This window comes from Hyperolius riggenbachi, chromosome 8 (assembly GCF_040937935.1).
Source record: "Hyperolius riggenbachi isolate aHypRig1 chromosome 8, aHypRig1.pri, whole genome shotgun sequence".
Classification (NCBI taxonomy): domain Eukaryota; kingdom Metazoa; phylum Chordata; class Amphibia; order Anura; family Hyperoliidae; genus Hyperolius; species Hyperolius riggenbachi.
In genome coordinates this window covers 221,616,091-221,634,317 of record NC_090653.1, presented here as the reverse complement: position 1 = coordinate 221,634,317, position 18,227 = coordinate 221,616,091, and the positions used below count along the sequence as shown (strand labels likewise).

Sequence of the window (18,227 nt, the reverse complement as noted above, 5' to 3'; positions counted from 1 at the left end):
AACTGCAATGGGTGTACAGAGAGTGGACAGGGAGGCAGAACAGACACATATGGGGAGGCAGAGTGGTTTGGGTTGGGAATCTCTGGCCTAGTGGATGGCACTCTTGCCTTTAAGCACTAGTTCCCAGCTCAAATCTGGGTCAAGACGCTATCTGCAAGGAGTTTGCATCCCTGCGTGTTTTCTTGGCGATCTGGTTTACTCCTACAACCCAAAAACATACTGGTAACTTAACTGGCTACTCCCTAAAAATTGGCCTTAGACTACGATGGACTTATGACTATGGTGGGGCCTGTTTCTATTACAAGCAATTCGCTACATTTTCTGCATGTGCATTCGCACAGGGAAACGTAGCCAATAGAAATCAATAGGCTGCTGTCCGGTTCTCATGTGGTGGGAAAGAATGGATGGCATACAGTAAGAAAAAAAAAAAAATCGCAATACACACTGAATCCCTGTAGCTGTCTATCACTGCAAGTGCTGGTGTGTGTGCATACGGGCCCTTAGTGACAAGCAGTGTTCTCCCCAGAATTTGTTTTCCAGCTGGATGACATGAAACCCTCGTGCCAGGTGGGGCACGAGGGGGGAATGCAGGGCAGGTGCAACTCTGCTTACAGCATAGGAGAATAATGAGGAGGCAAGCCAGTGACAGCCGGGTGCTCACCACAATTAGCCGAGTGGAGCAACCAGCTAATATAAGAGCCTGGTGACAAGACTACATACTGTGTAAAGCCTGCAGAAGATGTCACCGCAATATAAATACAAACTAAATAAAATAAAAATATGATCAGCTTCTGAATTTATTAGTTTTAAACTTTATTGCAAAGATCAGTTTAATAAGTAACAACGCAGGACAATGTATGTTTTACAATGAAAGTGGGATTTCCCTTAAACTACCTCACTGACAAGGCCATCTGGAAACACAGCTGCAGCAGTAAATGGCAGTGCTTAACACAGATCACTTATTTAAGGATCATTTTGAAGTTCCACTCGTTTATATAACAGCCCCAACCTACCCAATGTCACCCAGAATCAGATGAGCGGATCTGAGATGAAAAACTAACTATAACAAGTAATTTGTCTATATATCTTATCTAAAGTTTAGATAGTTTACACAGCAAATCTAGCTGCAAACAGCTTTAACAGTTTATGATTATTTTTCCTGTGATACAATGAGGGCATCCATGTTCTGTTTGTCACATTACACACAGGCAAGCTGATAGCATCTCCAGCCCTCAGCCTGTGACAAATGTACTCCTCCCTCCTCCCCTCTGCCTCTGAAATCTCTAGCTAGTAACCTCCTCCTCCTCCTGCCCAGACTGAGCTCCCATAAGCCCTTGCTACACGAGTCAGAGTGCCAAGGCACTGGAGAAAGCTGTGGGCGAAGCTTGTTTAGTTTATAGGGAATTGGAGTATTAAAACAAAACAATAAAAAGTATTTGGCTTGAGGAATGCCCTATAAACTATATGAAAGGAACACAATTCTGCAATGAGTAAAGTTTATCTCAGATCCATTTTAAATGGAACCTGAGGCGAGAGGAATATGGAGGCTGACATACATATTGATTCCATTTTAAATGATGCATGTTGCCTGGCCTTGTGTTCCAGGGTCCAATACTTTTAGGTCACTTTCACACTTGTGATTTTTGCATTTCGATTTTGCAGTGATTGTGCTTTGCATTGCCATCCGGGGAATAGGATTCACATAGCGATCACTCAAAAAATGCACTGCAGTGAGAATGGTCCCAATGGGACACATTGTACACAGCTCTTTGCTGATCACTGGCAATCAGCAAAGCGCTGAAATGCTGCAGAAAAGCATGCCAGCATGAATGGGCCCTCAGCCATAGACCCTGAGCAAGCATGCAGATCAGGTGCTCCGACTCAAGTCTGACTGGATTAGCTGCATGCCTGTTTGAGGGTTGCAATGCAGACACTACTGAAGCCAGAATGATCACCAGGACTGCCTGGCAACTGGTATTGTTGAAAAGCAAATAAATTTGGCAGCCTCCATGGCTGAAGCCACCCATACACTGCACATCCCTTCGGTGAGTACATGGAGGTGAACACACCTATTTGCAGAACCAATGTTCTTGTATTCACAAGCCACAGACAGATATTTGACTTGAGCAGGCTTTGCCTTGATAAAGGGACCCTGTGTGGTCCCAAAATGTTGGCTTTTTGGAAGGTTTCTATGAATTATGGTGCCCATACACTCGTCAGATTGGCAGCAGATAGATAAGAAATGCATCTGATGATCTATCTGATGCGTTTTTAGAACATTTTTTACCAGGATAGAATTCCAATAGATTTCAGTTTGAAATCTATTGAAATTCGATCTGATGGCGTTTTTTTGCCATCAGATTTCCATTAAGGCCAATGCAAACTGATAAGCAATCTCATCAGATCGACCTAAATTTTCCACCCTCCAAGTTCGATGGAAATCCATCGAAATCGATCGAAATCGGCTGTCGATCGGTCGATTGGCCAACCGATTTGCAATCGATTGATCGATCGATCGGGATCGATCGGCCAGAAAATCGGCTGAGTGTATGGGCTGCTTTAGTTAACATCAGCAGGAGGGGCCAGCTTTTCTTCTTAGATTGCATACAATAGGAGGCGTCATCCTCCTTTCAGCTGAAGTACTCCTCTTAGAACAGCAGTCAACCAATCGTGAGTGCAAGACAACTGATTGCCACAGCCTCCATATCACTCACACCTCGGGTTCTCTTTGATGCACCTTGCTCAATTTCAGGTCTGCGATACCCTCATCAGCTGGATGCATGGGCTGCATTATTGAACTGCCACGTAGTAAAGCAAAACTATGAACATGACAGCAATGACTCAAAAAGTCAGCCTATTTCCAAAACAGCTGATTTAGGTTAAAAACATAGCAACTAAGTAAATAATTATTACAATCTGCATTTTATACAAAGGGACTGCCCATGAATGCACTGCAGAGATTATAAATCAATAGAGGACACATGTAAATAACAAGAAGATATCTTTCCCTTACGGAAACTATGCAGGCCATATGTCGATATCGGATAATGCCACAGTATTATATAACCAGAGCTCCACCAGTGACCTTCATGGTAAAATAGGCCACAAAGCAGCCGTACATTACACTACTCATGACAGAACTTCACAAGGGCAATTCATGTATTTCTATCTAATGGCTGAAGGAAAGATCAATAAACACGCTGATTTTTAATATAGGTCTGTGTCAGTCACCATCTAACGTTTCACCCTTGCAGGGGATACAGGACAGATAAAATATAGCCTATTGGAAACGGTTTGGTTTTCTGAAAAACCATGAAAATCCTCTCGCTCTGTATATTTAGGTCTAATCTAGGAGACTCTTTCATCTGCAGAAACCTATAATAAGTGCAATTATCTCTGGCAGCCTATTAACATTTCCACGATACAATTAATTTGCATTAGTGGTGTTTAGAGCTCTAATTAAGAAAATGTTCATTCACTATTCAGTCACATATAACAACGCATCCCAGCTTATGTGGGTGCCCGAGTGGAAGACACAAGGGTGGCAAGGCCGTCATACAAACAGCAGCTGGCATTTTGCTTAAAGTGAACCAGTCGTTTCATATACTGAAACAGGGCTGTTAGTCTGCACATACAGAGAATGCCATGCAGTCTGTTACACCCACACAGCTATATTACCTGCTCCAAGCAGGAGTATCGAATAGCATAAAAAGATCTGCTTTTTGTTTAAAGTAAACCTGTGTGTACAATGTACAGGCAAACAGAGGCGCCCAAAAGGATAAAAGTCGATAAAAAGTTTAAAAATCGGGGGAGGCCGAGGTGGATTTCACTTCTAAGTAGACACAAAATGTTGATAGGGTTCAACCAAATATTTATTCCCATACTCCAGAAAGTGTAACGCGTTTCGCAGGCATATCCCGCTTCTTCAGGCTGTGAACGGAGCATAAAACTCATGTAGGTCTAGTACAAAGCAAAGCGCCTCTGTGTGTGCGTACAATGGCATCTCACATTTGCGCCCTCTGGAAAAGCCTGATACACACCTTCAATTATTATTGACCAATCACTGACCAATGTTACCACCTCCATGTAATATAATATTTTACCTACGCAATCTGTTATTATTGATTAATAAAGCACCAGCATATTCTGTGGCGCTGTACAAAATAGGAAAACAAGGAGGTACATAATGATACAGACAATGATATACATCCAATATGGACATTGGTACAAAATACAGAACTGGTGATTACAATGACAGATGTAACAGGATGAATAAAATGTATAACAGAGTGCGAGCTATGAACTGAACAACAAAATCCAAGACGCAAAAGGGTGAGAGAGCCCTGCCCTTACATAGTATTCAACATCTGTTGACCCCAATACTACATGAAGGTGGTACAATTGGACATCAATAGTGAGTACCAGGCTTAATCCTATGAGCTGGATAATGTCAGGGCGCATACACATATACAATTTTGATTGGCCAATGATCGGGCAGTTTTACCACCTCTATGTAGTATAAGGGCCAACAGATCTTGAAAACTATTAAGAGCTGTGACAGACTAAAGCGTTTTTGGCAGCGCTTTGGGATCGCTGGTGATTACCAAAAATGCTTTGCCAATGCATCTAAATGGAGCTGAACCCACTAATGCGATTGTGATTAGAGTGAATCACAATCGCAGGACATGCAGCATTTTTAGAGCGTTTGCACTCAATGCTGTGCATAGAAATGCTGCAAAATGGCTTTGAAAAGCGATTATGCAGAGACTGGGGGGGGGGGGGGGGGGGGGGGGGGGGGGGGGCTGGGGAGAGGTGAGCAATTGTAAATTTAAATAAAGTTATTCAGACTTACCGGGTGTCCGGACGTCCGGCCTCCGTCCATAGCCCTGCCCCCTAGCAGAAGAAGTCACAAGTGCTTCTCTGATTGGTCCTAGAGAAGCACCTATGACCCCTTCCTTTAGGGGGCAGGGATACGGATGGAAGCAGGACATCAGGACACTTGGTCAGTATAATAAAGTTTATTGAGAAAAACAAACAAAACAGGAGTCGCTAATAGGAAGTGCTGTACAATTTACTGCACAGCGCTTCTAATTGCCGGGAAACACAAGCCCTCGGAATTGCAAACAGCGCTGACATGATTTTAAAGCGCTGCAGAAATTCATACTGGGTTTCAGCCCTAACATATTATATAGGTAAACTGACCCCTTAGGGAAACAGGTCAGGGCCGAATGCAACATAAAAATAAAAAAAAATGAATATCAAATATATTAAATGCAAATGCCTACTGAGATGGCAGCTTGCAGAGCTGTGTTCTCTAGTCGCATTCACAAGGTCTCTGCCAATCTAACCTAGTCTAGTTACTGAGGAGAAGTCTGCAAATGGTCTGTGGAGAGATGATGAAGTGTTGAAGAGGGAAGCTGGCAGCCGATAAGCACAGAATCCACTCCTCCAGCCCTCCTCCTCCTCTTCCTGAAGGAAATCAAGGCCAGCTCATATTTCAGCGTGGCAACTTGTGCAGATCAATTACACTGCTTAATAGATTATTAATGCTGTTTTTATAAATCACTTTCTAAGTCTGCTTGGCGGGAACCTGGTATTTTTAATGTGCTGTTTACTGCAACTAACGTGGACAAGAAGATCCGTGTTGAATTTCATGCGGATAATAAAACCAGAGAAGCTGCCCGATTTTCTGCATCCCCAAATGTATAGATCAGTCATATACATCTAAGCATCTGGTAGAAAAGAATAATACAAAATCCATATATTTGATTTTTGGTCCAGGATTCAAAGTATGTAACAAAACTTCTACTGAGAGGGAACTGAAGGTTCCCACGATGATTACATTTAAAAACACTGATTACCCGGGCTATCGGTATGAGTCAGCAACAGAATCGTCCATATTCCTCTCAAATCTGGTTTTATCATTTTTTTTATATTAAAAATTGGAATGAAGATAAGTTATTTGCTTAGTGCTCCACCTGCTGGTTTAAATTTTAAGCTAGGCAAGTCACTACCGTGTTTCACCTAAAATAAAAACTACCCTGAAAATAAGGCCTACCTTATATTTCATGCATGCTTGAAATATGAGACCTACCCCGAAAATAAGACCTAGCTGGGACGGGGAGGTGTGTGGTCTCTTACCGCACCTCCCTTGTGGCTGCATCCCCCTCACTAATAATTTTTCTTTCTGGTGGTGGCGGCAACGGCATATTATTCAAGCTGTGAGGGCGCCCTTTGACCCTCACGCTGACGCTACACACAGTACGTTAGGTCGGCTCTGCACTGGCGTTCCCCTCATGTAATAATCAATGTGTGCCTGGGATGCATCAGCCAGGCGCACATGATTATGACAGGAAGGGAGCGCCAGCGCAGAGCCGACTTAGTATACTGCGCGCAGCATCAGCGTGAGGGTCAAAGGGCACCCTCACAGCTTGAATACTATACCGCTGCCACCAGTGGAGAAATTACTTGGAGCAGAGGGGGGACGCAGCCACAAGGGAGTTGCGGTAAAAGCCTGTTTTGGACTAGTCCATCTTCTCATGGGGGATTGTCAGGGTTTTCAAAAACACTTACTGCATGCCAGTTGTTCAACTGCCAAAATAGTGTGCAAATGAGTAGGAAAGCTGCCTGAAATCTTTGTATACTGTAGACCCTTTAGAGAAGGTCTACAGAATCCCTCATGAGGAGATGGAATACTCGAAAATCAACCAGATTTTTATTCAATCTGATTATTAGATCTATGTTGTATATCAGTGATTTAATTTAATTTAATTTAAATTTGCATCCAGCTATAAATCTCCAAAATTGCAATTTTACAGCCATGAAATCATTACTTTTTATATTCTCTCTAAGTTAAAGACAACCAAGTAACTTATTGCTTAGGTGCACAAAGCAGAACGCATTGCAACTCACCTGGAGTAAACAACTAAACAGACACATTATCAAACATTGCTGTTAATGATCATATTGCATTACTGTATCTGTCCCAATAGAACAGACTAAGGTAGAGGTCACATTTGCACAATCCGCACATGTTTTGCCTTATGCGGCAAAACACGCACCAACACCAATACCATTGAAGTCAATTACCTGTTTGGGAATCTGTTTTTTTTTTTTTTTGCATTTTTTTTTTTCATTATAATAATTTTTATTGAATTGAAAGCATACAGATAATGATACTATACAGCATCATTGTTTGATATCATTGATAATGCTAGCCAATTTTGGCATAACCACAAGGATCATATATAGTACAATTATTACATATTGCTCCTGAAGGTTATAATACAGAAACCTATCATAGTGTCATTTGCTAAGCCGACAAGGCTGACACCATGGGTTCTAGGTGCTGTGGTGAGGGCTAACGAAGCCAGTGAGCCTAAGCTCCATCGAAAGCCTAGATTTAGAAAGTAAAAGAACATTGTATAACCTAAGCAGAATATGAAATATGAAATATCCTCGGCTGTGAGAGAATATAACTTGTAACTCTACAGAACATAAACTAAGAACTAAGAACAAGGATTGTCCACTGATTCCGACCTAGTGTCAGCAATACTCTTTCAAGCATATATACTCTTTTTCATGGGGCGAACTGTAACCAGGTTTCTGGGAGGGAAAAATTGAGTTGAGAACCTGCGGATCTACTCCTAATCTTTGCTTCGAGATTCAAATTTCTGTTGACTAGAGATAGAAGCGTTGGGATAGAGAGTTGGTCTGCAGATTTCCAATTAGAAAGGATTAATGATAAGGCTGTTAATATAACATGACATATACTAGGTTGTTCACGCGTTGGTAGTTTTTCAAGTCCTACTAGGAGTAGTGCTAATTCTGGTGATAGTTGGAAATCATGCAGAAATAACTTTTGGATTAATGATTCAGTGTGATACCAGATTTTGTTTTTGGCATTTTAAAATGGACAGCTTTTTGCTTTTTTTTCACAAAAAAATGCATTCTCAGACTTCCCCAATTACAATGAAATTGGTCTTAAAGGGACTCCGAGCAGTGCAGAAACTATGGAAAGATGCATATCATTTTAAAGCTCTCTTTCTCCTCTTTCCAATGATATATAAACCGCCGCCCTACACCTTTTAGTTTTCTCTATTTTCGCGATTGAAATTGCCGCGGCCGCAATTTCAATCGCGAAAATATAGAAAACTAAAAGGCGTAGGGCGACGATTTAGGTATCGCCAGAAAGAGGAGAAAGAGAGCTTTAAAATGATACCCATCTTTCCATAGTTACTTGTATTACACAGGACGACTTTTTCCTAAAGTCAGCAGCTTCATTCTGCTGAATGGAGCTGCTGACACTGGGGAAAGTGTCGTCCTGTGTAATACAAGTAACTATGGAAAGATGGGTATCATTTTAAAGCTCCCTTTCTCCTCTTTCTGGAGACACCTAAATCGTCGCCCTACGCCTTTTAGTTTTCTCTATTTTCGCGATTGAAATCGCGGCCGCGGCAATTTCAATCGCAAAAATAGCGAAAACTAAAAGGCGTAGGGCGGCGGTTTATATATCATTGGAAAGAGGAGAAAGAGAGCTTTAAAATGATATGCATCTTTCCATAGTTTCTGCACTGCTCGGAGTCCCTTTAATATGGAAACTCATGAATGAAGAGGAAAAATGGTAAATGTAAAAATGTGGTTGCAAAAAAAAATAAATAAATAAAAAAAAATAGTCATACTAAAAAATGCAGGTGCAAGTGTGACCCCTGCCATAGGAAAGCACTACTATCCGTAAAAAGAAGGTACCCGTCAAATCTGGCACCTCTGGAAGAGTGGGCCAAACTAAATTGTAAGCTCACAAGGGCAGGGACCTCCCCCTCCTTCCCATGTATCTATGCTCCCCATTATTTGTTTTGTACAGCCCTACAGAAAATGTTGGCACATAATTAAAAAAAATGATAATAACGACCCAACAACAGGTGCAAAAGTCTCAAACTATGGAAGCACTCTCAGAAGCGCCTATCGTGACCTTAAGACTGCACTGTGTGTACTCCTGTTAATTATTGCCTAAAGAAGCGGGAATATACCCGTGAAACCGCGTTGCACTGTATGTTGGAGTATATAAATAAATGTGTTTGTACTAAAACCTACACTATTATGTCTGCTTCGGGGAGATGAGTCCACCACCGCCTCCCGAGGAATTTTAAAGTTTTTAGATATATTTTATTCTGTTGGCGCCTCTGTTCTCCTTACAAAATGGAAGCTCTTGTTTGCAGTGATTGCCTTTATAGGCTGTTCAACAAAACAATAAGGGTCTCATCGTTTTGGCCCATGCTTTATCATTTGTGTTATTTATTCAGTTTAAAACTCAAAAGCAAAAGTCTCATTTTTTAATATACACAATAATAGATGGGTGCCAATTACTTTTTGACAGTTTAATTTTTTTACATTTGTGTACAGGTACCAACAAACCCTTGTCTGTATGTGCATGGATTCCCAATGTTATCTTTGCTTCAGTACCAAAACAACTGTGTTCAGCTACTGGCGAATTCATGGGTGGGAAGGATTATGCAAGGCTATGCAAATTGCAAAGCGGAGAGACATTGAAACATCACAGCAAATAACCTTTCTACTTGCAGAAGTGATGGAGTGTTAACTCTAATGCTGCCACTATTCATTAAATACAGGCTTTCTGCCTTGCTTAGCAACATCATTTTCCTGGAGCACGCACTGACGAGCGAGGGCATGATACTGTACACAGCAAAGCCACTTCCTAGCAGATATGTGTGCAAGTTCATGTCATCAGCAATCCATTATTAGCAGAGATGTCCATTATTTTCTCAACAACAAAAAAAAGCACATTACCCCTCCATCCATTTTTATCAGTCGGCAAAGTCTAAATAATTAAAGGCTTCCACTGTGGAATCAGCGGGAATAAGGATAATGCTGTTATTGTGGTATAAATAAAGTTGTTGCTTCCTCATCTGTAGTTAAAGAGAAACCGTGACCAAGAATTGAACTTCATCCCAATCAGTAGCTGATAACCCCTTTTCCATGAGAAATCTATTCCTTTTCTTAAACGGATCATCAGGGGGCTCTGTATGGCTGATATTGTGGTGAAACCCCTCCCATAAATTATGTCAGCGCCTCACAGCGCTGAGGTACTGACATCATACTGTGGGAGCCTTGTTGCATTGTGGGAAATAACAGCTGTTTACAACTGCCAAAAAAGCAAGCAGCATCTCCTTCCAGTGACATCACCTGCCAGCAGTAAAAATGTCACCATGTGATAAATGTCAGAATGTAAATCAGGGAGAAGATTTTACAATGAACAAACACTGACTAAATCATTTATACATAATTATTGTAAAAATGAAGCACTTTTTTATGACATTATTTTCACTGGAGTTCCTCTTTAAACAGTTTGACAGTGTACCAGAAAGCAGCGGTTTGGAACTTCTGTGGCACATAGTGGTGCCTCCAGGTGTCGCGTGAGTAATGAATGAAATACAGGACATACACCGTAAAATATGTACTCCTTGCAGCCAGAAGATGGGAGCACAAAAGATATACCGGTATTCTTTTACAAGACATGTAAAACAAATAGTATAATTCTCTGTGGCAACCTCATTTGCAGCTTACTCACGTCTTTTTATGTAGCTAATGATGAGCTATATGAAAGGTAAAGAGTGGCATTCAAGTAAATCTGCTGCCATGTTTATCTTTTAGGGCCCGTTTCCTCTAAGTGCGAATTCACAATGCAAATTTTCACATTGCAAATATAACCAATGAATGTTAATAGGAGTATTTGAATGCGAATTTCGGTATGCAGTACGATGCAAAAGACTATGGATGGCATGTTGCAGATTTCTGCACCACACTTCTGTTAATCATGTAACGATTGTTAGATGCATACGAAAATTTGCATGTCAGTGAGAAAATTTGCTTACGTATGTGAAATGCAATATCCTACTGGAAATAGACCCTTACATCCCTTACGCCCTGCATGAAATAAAGCTGTGTACACACACCAGACAGATATCAGTAAAGGCAGACATGGTTCATAGCCGTCTCAGCCGAAAACCTACCGCGAACTCGGGTGTCCCCCAAACTTGTTTAAAGTGGACCTGAACTCAGAACTTCCTCTCTGCTCTAAGAGATAAGCAACAGCATAATACCCTTTAAGAAAAAAAAAAATTTGTTACAGCTGATACAAATCCTACTAATATTATAAATGGGAAAGTTTGGATGTTTGGACGTTTGTTACTCGATCACGCAACAATGGCTGATCGGATTTGAATGAAATTTGGCACACACATAGTACATTACCTGGAATAACATATAGGATATGTTTTATTCCCATAACCAAAAAGTGGGTGGAGATTTCACTGGGAAAATGTAAACTGCAGCCATTCTTACACTGCTAATGTTAATGTTCTCAAACTTTGCACAGTTGGTCACTGGGTGACTGACATTATTATTCTGAAAAGTGGGTGGAGCCTACAAAAACCAATCAAAATTCACCTATTGATTTTCAAGGGGAATATTTAATTGCTGCTGTTATTGCACTGTTAATCGTACAAGCCTCAAACCTAGTACAGTTGGTCAATGGGTGACTGGGGTTCAAACTCAGAAAAGGGGTGGGGTCACAAACAGCCAATCAGATTTGTTACAGGTCAATGCAAATTATTGATGACAAAGACCGCAAAGCTCACAAACTTGGTAATTAAGTAATCGTGTGTTAGAGTTAGAAAAATGGGCCGTAGCCAACACCAGCCAAATAATTTACTGGGTCATCAGTGGGCGGAGACAAATACAACTTTCACTGGGAAACCGTAAACAGCAGCTATTCTTACACTGTTAATGGCAGGGTTCTTAAACTTTGCACAGTTGGTCACTGGGTGACTGGGATTAATAATTAGAAAACTTGGTGGAGCCTACAAAAGCCAATCATAATTCATCTATTGATTTTCAAGGGGAATATTTCATTGCTGCCATTCTTGCACTGTTCATGGTACAAGCCTCAAACCTAGTACAGTTGGTCATTGGGTGACTGGGGTTCAAATTCAGAAAAGGGGGTGGAGCCACAAACAGCTAATCAGATTTGTTTCCTTTCAATGCAAATTATTGATGAAAAAGACCACAAATCTCACAAATTTGATCATTGAAAAATGCTGTGTCAGGGTTAGAAAAAGTGGGCACAGCCAACACCAGCCAAGTGCATTCCCAGGAAATGCCGGGTCATCAGTGGGCGGAGACAAATACAAATTTCACTGGGAAAATGTAAACTGCAGCCATTCTTACACTTTTAATGGCAGGGTTCTCAAACTTTGCACAGTTGGTCACTGGGTGACTGGGATAAATATTCAGAAAAGTGGGTGGAGCCTACAAAAGCCAATCAAAATTAACCTATTGATTTTCAAGGGGAACATGTAATTGCTGCCATTCTTGCACTGTTAAAGAGTAACTGTCAGGCTGCAAAAGCTAATTTAAACCTCTATTCTCCTGTGTTAAACAGTTTAGAAGGAAGCCAAAAAGGCAATACTGAAGTTAAAAATCTCTCTTACTTTGATGTGTGCTGAACAGCAAGGCTGTTATTCCCAAGCTCCTAAGGAGGCCGGCAGGACGCATAACAGATACTGCAAAGCATTCTGGGGCTGCTTCTCCCCACTGCACTACCTTGGGTTCTCCCCTTCATTTCCCTATCATGCCCTAAGGCTGCTTTTTATAGTGGGAAGTTACAGGTTCATGTTACAGCAGCTTGTAACAGCAGCCTAAATCACAGCACTGAAAAATTACAGGGCACATGTTCGGTTAGAGTATGCTGCATGAGTCCGCTATTGTTCCTAGCCACATGGCTAATTAATATTCACTGCAAAGTAGTGTTGTCCAGATCATGAACCATTAGGATCTTTTTGGTGAGTCAAATCATCAGGAAGCAGGGAGGATATGACATCACAATTGGCTTCATAGGAGACAGACAAACATGGAACCTGCCATGAGCTGTCAGGAGCATCATTCTCTGCAAATACTATATAAAAATTCTGTGAAATCCAAACATGGACAGTGAAATGCATATGTAATGTAAGTAAAGCCAATATTTAGCTACTGATATATGTGTTTTTTTTCTCTGAGACCCTATACCTAACAGCTCCTCTTTAATGGAACAAGCCTCAAACCTGGTACAGTTGGCCATTGGGTGACTGGGGTTCAAATTCAGAAAAGGGGGGTGGAGCCACAGCCAATTAGATTTATTTCAATGCAAATCATTCATGCCAAAGACCGCAAGGCTCACAAACTAGGTCATTGTATAATTGAGTAATTGTGTGTTAGGATTAGAAAATGTGGGTAGAGTTAACACTAGCCAAATACATACCCAGGCAACGCCAGGCCACCAGCTAGTCCTGCAATAAATCTGCAGTGTGTCTATTAAAGGTGGCCACTAACAGTCCAATTTCTAGCAAAAAATCGTTCGAGCGATCAGAAATTCTGATCGGATGAAAAATCGTTCACTACACCATCAACGAACCAATCTTTGCTTCCTATCTATCACAACCAACATGAAAATCCAAATTTTGGTTTGACAAAAATCCAATCGGACGACTATTTTTATAATTGTTTGTAATCGATTGTGCTCATCAACTGAGATAATTTACAACCAATCCGATCAGAATTTCTGACCGCTCAAACAATTTTTGGCTAGAAATTGGACCGTTAGTGGCCACCTTCACTGCTTTCATGGAAGCAAACATAGGGTTAACAGCCTGTGTTTACAAATGAACTGCTCTGCCGAGGCTACCTGAGCTGACTCAGCAGCTGAGTGATCAAATTACAGTTGTGATTAGTCACAGATAAGGGGGATTTAGACAGGCTAAACTCTCTAAATACATACAGTGTGCATTTCTCCTTCTGTCCTGTGCAAGAGTTCAGGTCCACTTTAAAGATCTGTCAGTGACCCCTGAGAGCATTGTTCTCCTCCTTATCCTGCCCACCAGAAGGCACTCCACTGTGCGCTGCACCTTTATCCCTTCTCTCCTCCCCCTAGTAACAGTACATGTTGCTCTGCTAGAGCGAAGCTAAGCTAAGCTAACTGCCTGTACATCGCTTGTACAAAAGCTATGATGTTGGCTCGGGCTATACAACTTCAAATGTCTCTGCAGATCATCACTATTAGGCTGGTTTTACAGTGGGACGTTAAAGTCCCACATTACAGCAGCCAGTAACGCAGCCTAAATCACAGCACTGTAAAATCAATGTGCTGTTCACAGTGCAAACGTTGCGTTATATAGTAACGCAGCACGCTTAAACAAAGTGCTGCATGCTGTACGTTATACTGGGCTAAGCAGCGTTAGACTGTTTGCACATGCTCAGTAATATTGGAGGAGGAGGTCTCCCCTCCTCCTCCTCCTTCTCCTCCTTCTCCAGCCAGCCACATGGCTAATTAATATTCACTGCACTGTGGAGACTCGTGGTGGGACTGTAGTGTTGTCCGGATCATGAACGAATCGGTCATTTGATCCGGATCTTTTTTGTGGGTCGAATCATCCGGATCATCACAATGAAAGATTTGGTTCACAGTGGATGTCTGTCTGGAAGAAACAGGAACATACAGAATGTACAGTGCAGGGAAAGTCCTGTCCTGCTAGTCCTTTCACCCAGTCTGCTTCCCTAGTAAAATGATTCAAATGATTCGGTTCAAAGATCCGGATTTTTTCAATGATCCGATTCAAATGATCCGAATCCCTAAAAAGATCCGGACTTCCTATCACTAACGGAGCGGCTGCTTTGAGAGCTGCATAACGCAGCTCAATCTGACGTCCAACTTCAACACCACCATGCGTTGCGTTAGGGGCACGTTATGCGACCATAACGTCCCCTAAAACGCAACGTCTTGGTGGGAAAGTAGCCTTAATCTTACATTTTATTGATCAGATAAGTGGGATAGATCCAAAGAATGAATAGATTCCATTAATCTGCTCGAATTGGTTAGCGTGAATTTGGCCGTCAATGGGCACTACCAATCATTTGCAATCAATTTGCATAGAAACTATTTATCGGCCTCAGAATTGTATCTTGTATTGTATTTCACATCCTAAGTGGCCCTCCTGAAATTCACATCTTGCAGTTAATTCTCCGTCGAGCGCGCGCGCATGCTCCCGCCGTGCTTACGCGTGCATTCATTTAAATGTAAATCATTCTGCTTATAGCAGGACTCATTCATGATAACAAGAAAGAAAAAAAAAGTTCAACAGTTAAAAAAAATAAAATATTAAAGTGACAGTGTACCACTTAAATAATAAAGTGTTTCCACCCCCAAGTAAAAGATTAACTCCTACCTAATTAACCCCTTGTGTCACCTATCCTTAGCCCTAAGATTAGTGGACACCTGTAATAGCTGCCACCCGTAGTGACTGGACGCAATCACTAGGAAGACAGATGGAGGACCCAACACTGTACAGGTGCATTGCTGTGCTGTTGCCTAGCAATGTATCTGTAAAGCACCGAGGTCCCCAAACTGTGCTCCATAGCGTTCGGGTCCAATCACTATTGATGTACAAGTTGGCTATAATGGTACGCCGCAATCCCAAATGCTGGACTTTACCATCATATCTGAAGAGAACAGGTGCTCGAAACAACCAGTTAATGGGAACAATCGATAATTACCTTACGATTACCCACAATCCTGAAAATATGATCGAATGATCGCATCTGTGGAAAATATTGTACCATTAATGGGCAACTTTACTTTTCCGGTTTGTTCCTTTTAAAATGGACTTGCACACTTGCAGAGGACACAAGGAAAACAGAGAGAAATGCACCCTGTATGTATTTAGAGAGTTTAGCCTGTCTAATTTCCCCTCATCTGTGACTAATCATGAGTGTAATTTGATTTCTCAGCTGTGTCAGCTGGCTGCCTCAGCAGAGCAACTAATTTGTAAACACAGGAAGGTAACCCTATGTCTGCTTTCATGAAAGCAGTAAGCAGATTTATTGCATTTTGTACCAGCTGTAACAAAACTGTTTTTCTTTAAAGGTTATTATGCTGTTGCTTATCTTTTAGAGCAGTGATGAAGTTCTGAGTTCAGGTAAGCCATTCATTGATAACAAATGCTCCTCTGATATCTCTCCTGTACTGATTAGCAGCAAATGGCCAATCCTTTCAGGAACTGATAGTACAATACCTTTTTGCAGCTTAACAACAAAAAGAACAGAGTGTGAATATGCCAACTGCTCTGAGACAGACTGCTTGTGCTGCACCTGCTCTTTCCACTGATAGACCACTCTGAGGCACCGCCGTACATTCCAGAGGAGATTCTAAATCATTTTCCCTTTCTCCTTTATGACTGTTTCCAAGAAGAATCACAGCCACCCACAGCTTCCGTGCAGCATGAATCTACCCTGCCTCTGGACACAACAAATAAATTATTCATAAACCGGTCCGGTGATCAGCACTGCCAGATGATTTATTAATATGTATCACTGTAAACTGCTCAATCCTGCTGCTGGCTCCAGAACATGTAGCAAGCAGCGAGAGGAGGAGATACACTGCCACATATTCAAACAGTTAATGTACTGGAGCAGAACATTACACGTGTGTGTGTGGTGTGTGTGGTGCGTGTGTGGTGTGTGTGCCACATATTCAAACAGTTAATGTACTGGAACAGAACATTACACGTGTGTGTGTGTTGTGTGTGTGTGTGTGTGTGTGTGTGTGTGTGTGTGTGTGTGTGTGTGTGTGTGTGTGTGTGTGTGTGTGCGTGCGTGCGTGCGTGCGTGCGTGCGTGCGTGCGTGTACACACAAACACGATTACAGCTTTCAAAAAGGTGAAACGTTCTCTAATGTCCTAGAGCATTAAAAAAATTCCACCTTAGACCCACTTCCCACGGGCGTCTTCCGGCAGTGCTTCTTCATCCGAGCAATAAAGAGTTTGGCATTGGTTGCTCTCATCGCATCACATTTTCAGCCGCTAGGGGGATATGGAACTGCAGAACGCAACTGCTGCTGGATACTACAACGTTCAAACAATTGGCGTCAAATCAGGGCTGTGGAGCCGATACAAAAATCCTCTGACTCCGACTCCTCAGTTTATGAAACTCCCAACTCCAGGTACCCAAAAATTTATGGTAAATGTATTGAGATGTAAACGACTTACACGGCCACCAGCAGTCACCCGTGTGACCCAGCCCCTATTATAACATATATTGGTGTTGCACAAGTCATATCCGCCTATTTATAAATAAGTAGTGATCTGTTAACATGTCCCCATAAAACTACGGAATGTCTTTTGTTTCTGAATTCTTTGTGATATGCCTGATTAGGGGTGTAGTGGGGGTGTGGTTAGAGGTGTGGCAGGGGCGTGTCTTAAAGTATCCCTCTATCTTATCTCAAAATGTTGGGCGGTATGAGTATGCCCATTTATATCTATATAGTGATGACTTCTTTTGCAGCGCTGTACAGAGTACATAATGACATTGCTAATTGTCCTCAAAGGTTACAATCACTTACAATCTAAAACCTACCATACTCATAGTTCTGTGCCTCTATTGTTCCTAAGACCAATCTGCATGTTGGGTTGCTGAGGCTCAGTAAAATGTATGAGCTACAGGCTTGCTATACACCAGCGGTTCTGAATGTAAGCCTGGCTTCAGGGGCATAAAGAGATCGTTTGCATATTCCGCAGTGGTGCATTGTGGGTAACCAGTTACACATTTCTGAAATATCGCAAATACATTCTGTTTTAAAGGGACTCCGAGCACCTCTCATGGGCATGCCTTTAAGGCAGACAACTTCCAACAAAGTCTTGCTATGACCCCTCTGGAGGAGCCTCTTGCAATGGCCATGCGTGTCACTTCCTCTTCCTGCTTCATTCAGTGATGCACTTCTCTAATAGAGAAGGCCTGGGTGACCCGGAAGTTATAACATAACCAAGATGGCAGCCGCGATTTTGAAATTGAAATTAAACGAAAACTATTTGGTGTAGAACGGTGATTTAGGAATCAGATGAAAGAGGAGAGCACAGGCTACAGAAATGTATGCATCTTTAAGTACTTTGCAGTACTGGTCAGAGTCTTAAAGGCATGCCCATGAGAGGTGCTCGGATTCACTGTAAGAACGCAAACTACACTATTGCATTTTAGTAGGAGGGCTTTTCAGTCTCTTTAGTCCCCTATAGACTACCCAGCAAGGTCATGGTGAACCAGAACTCACTGGAGTGTGTAAGGGGCTGCAAAGGACCAAAAAGTGCTTGTTACCTTTAACAAGCTGACACGTCATTGCATTCCAG

General features: G+C 41.8%; 1 protein-coding gene across 2 annotated transcripts in view; it reads right to left on the bottom strand.

Moving 5' to 3' along the window:
- The window catches only part of SCAI (suppressor of cancer cell invasion), a 252,826-nt gene that overhangs the window by 177,403 nt on the left and 57,196 nt on the right, over positions 1-18,227 (bottom strand). The window lies entirely within an intron of this gene.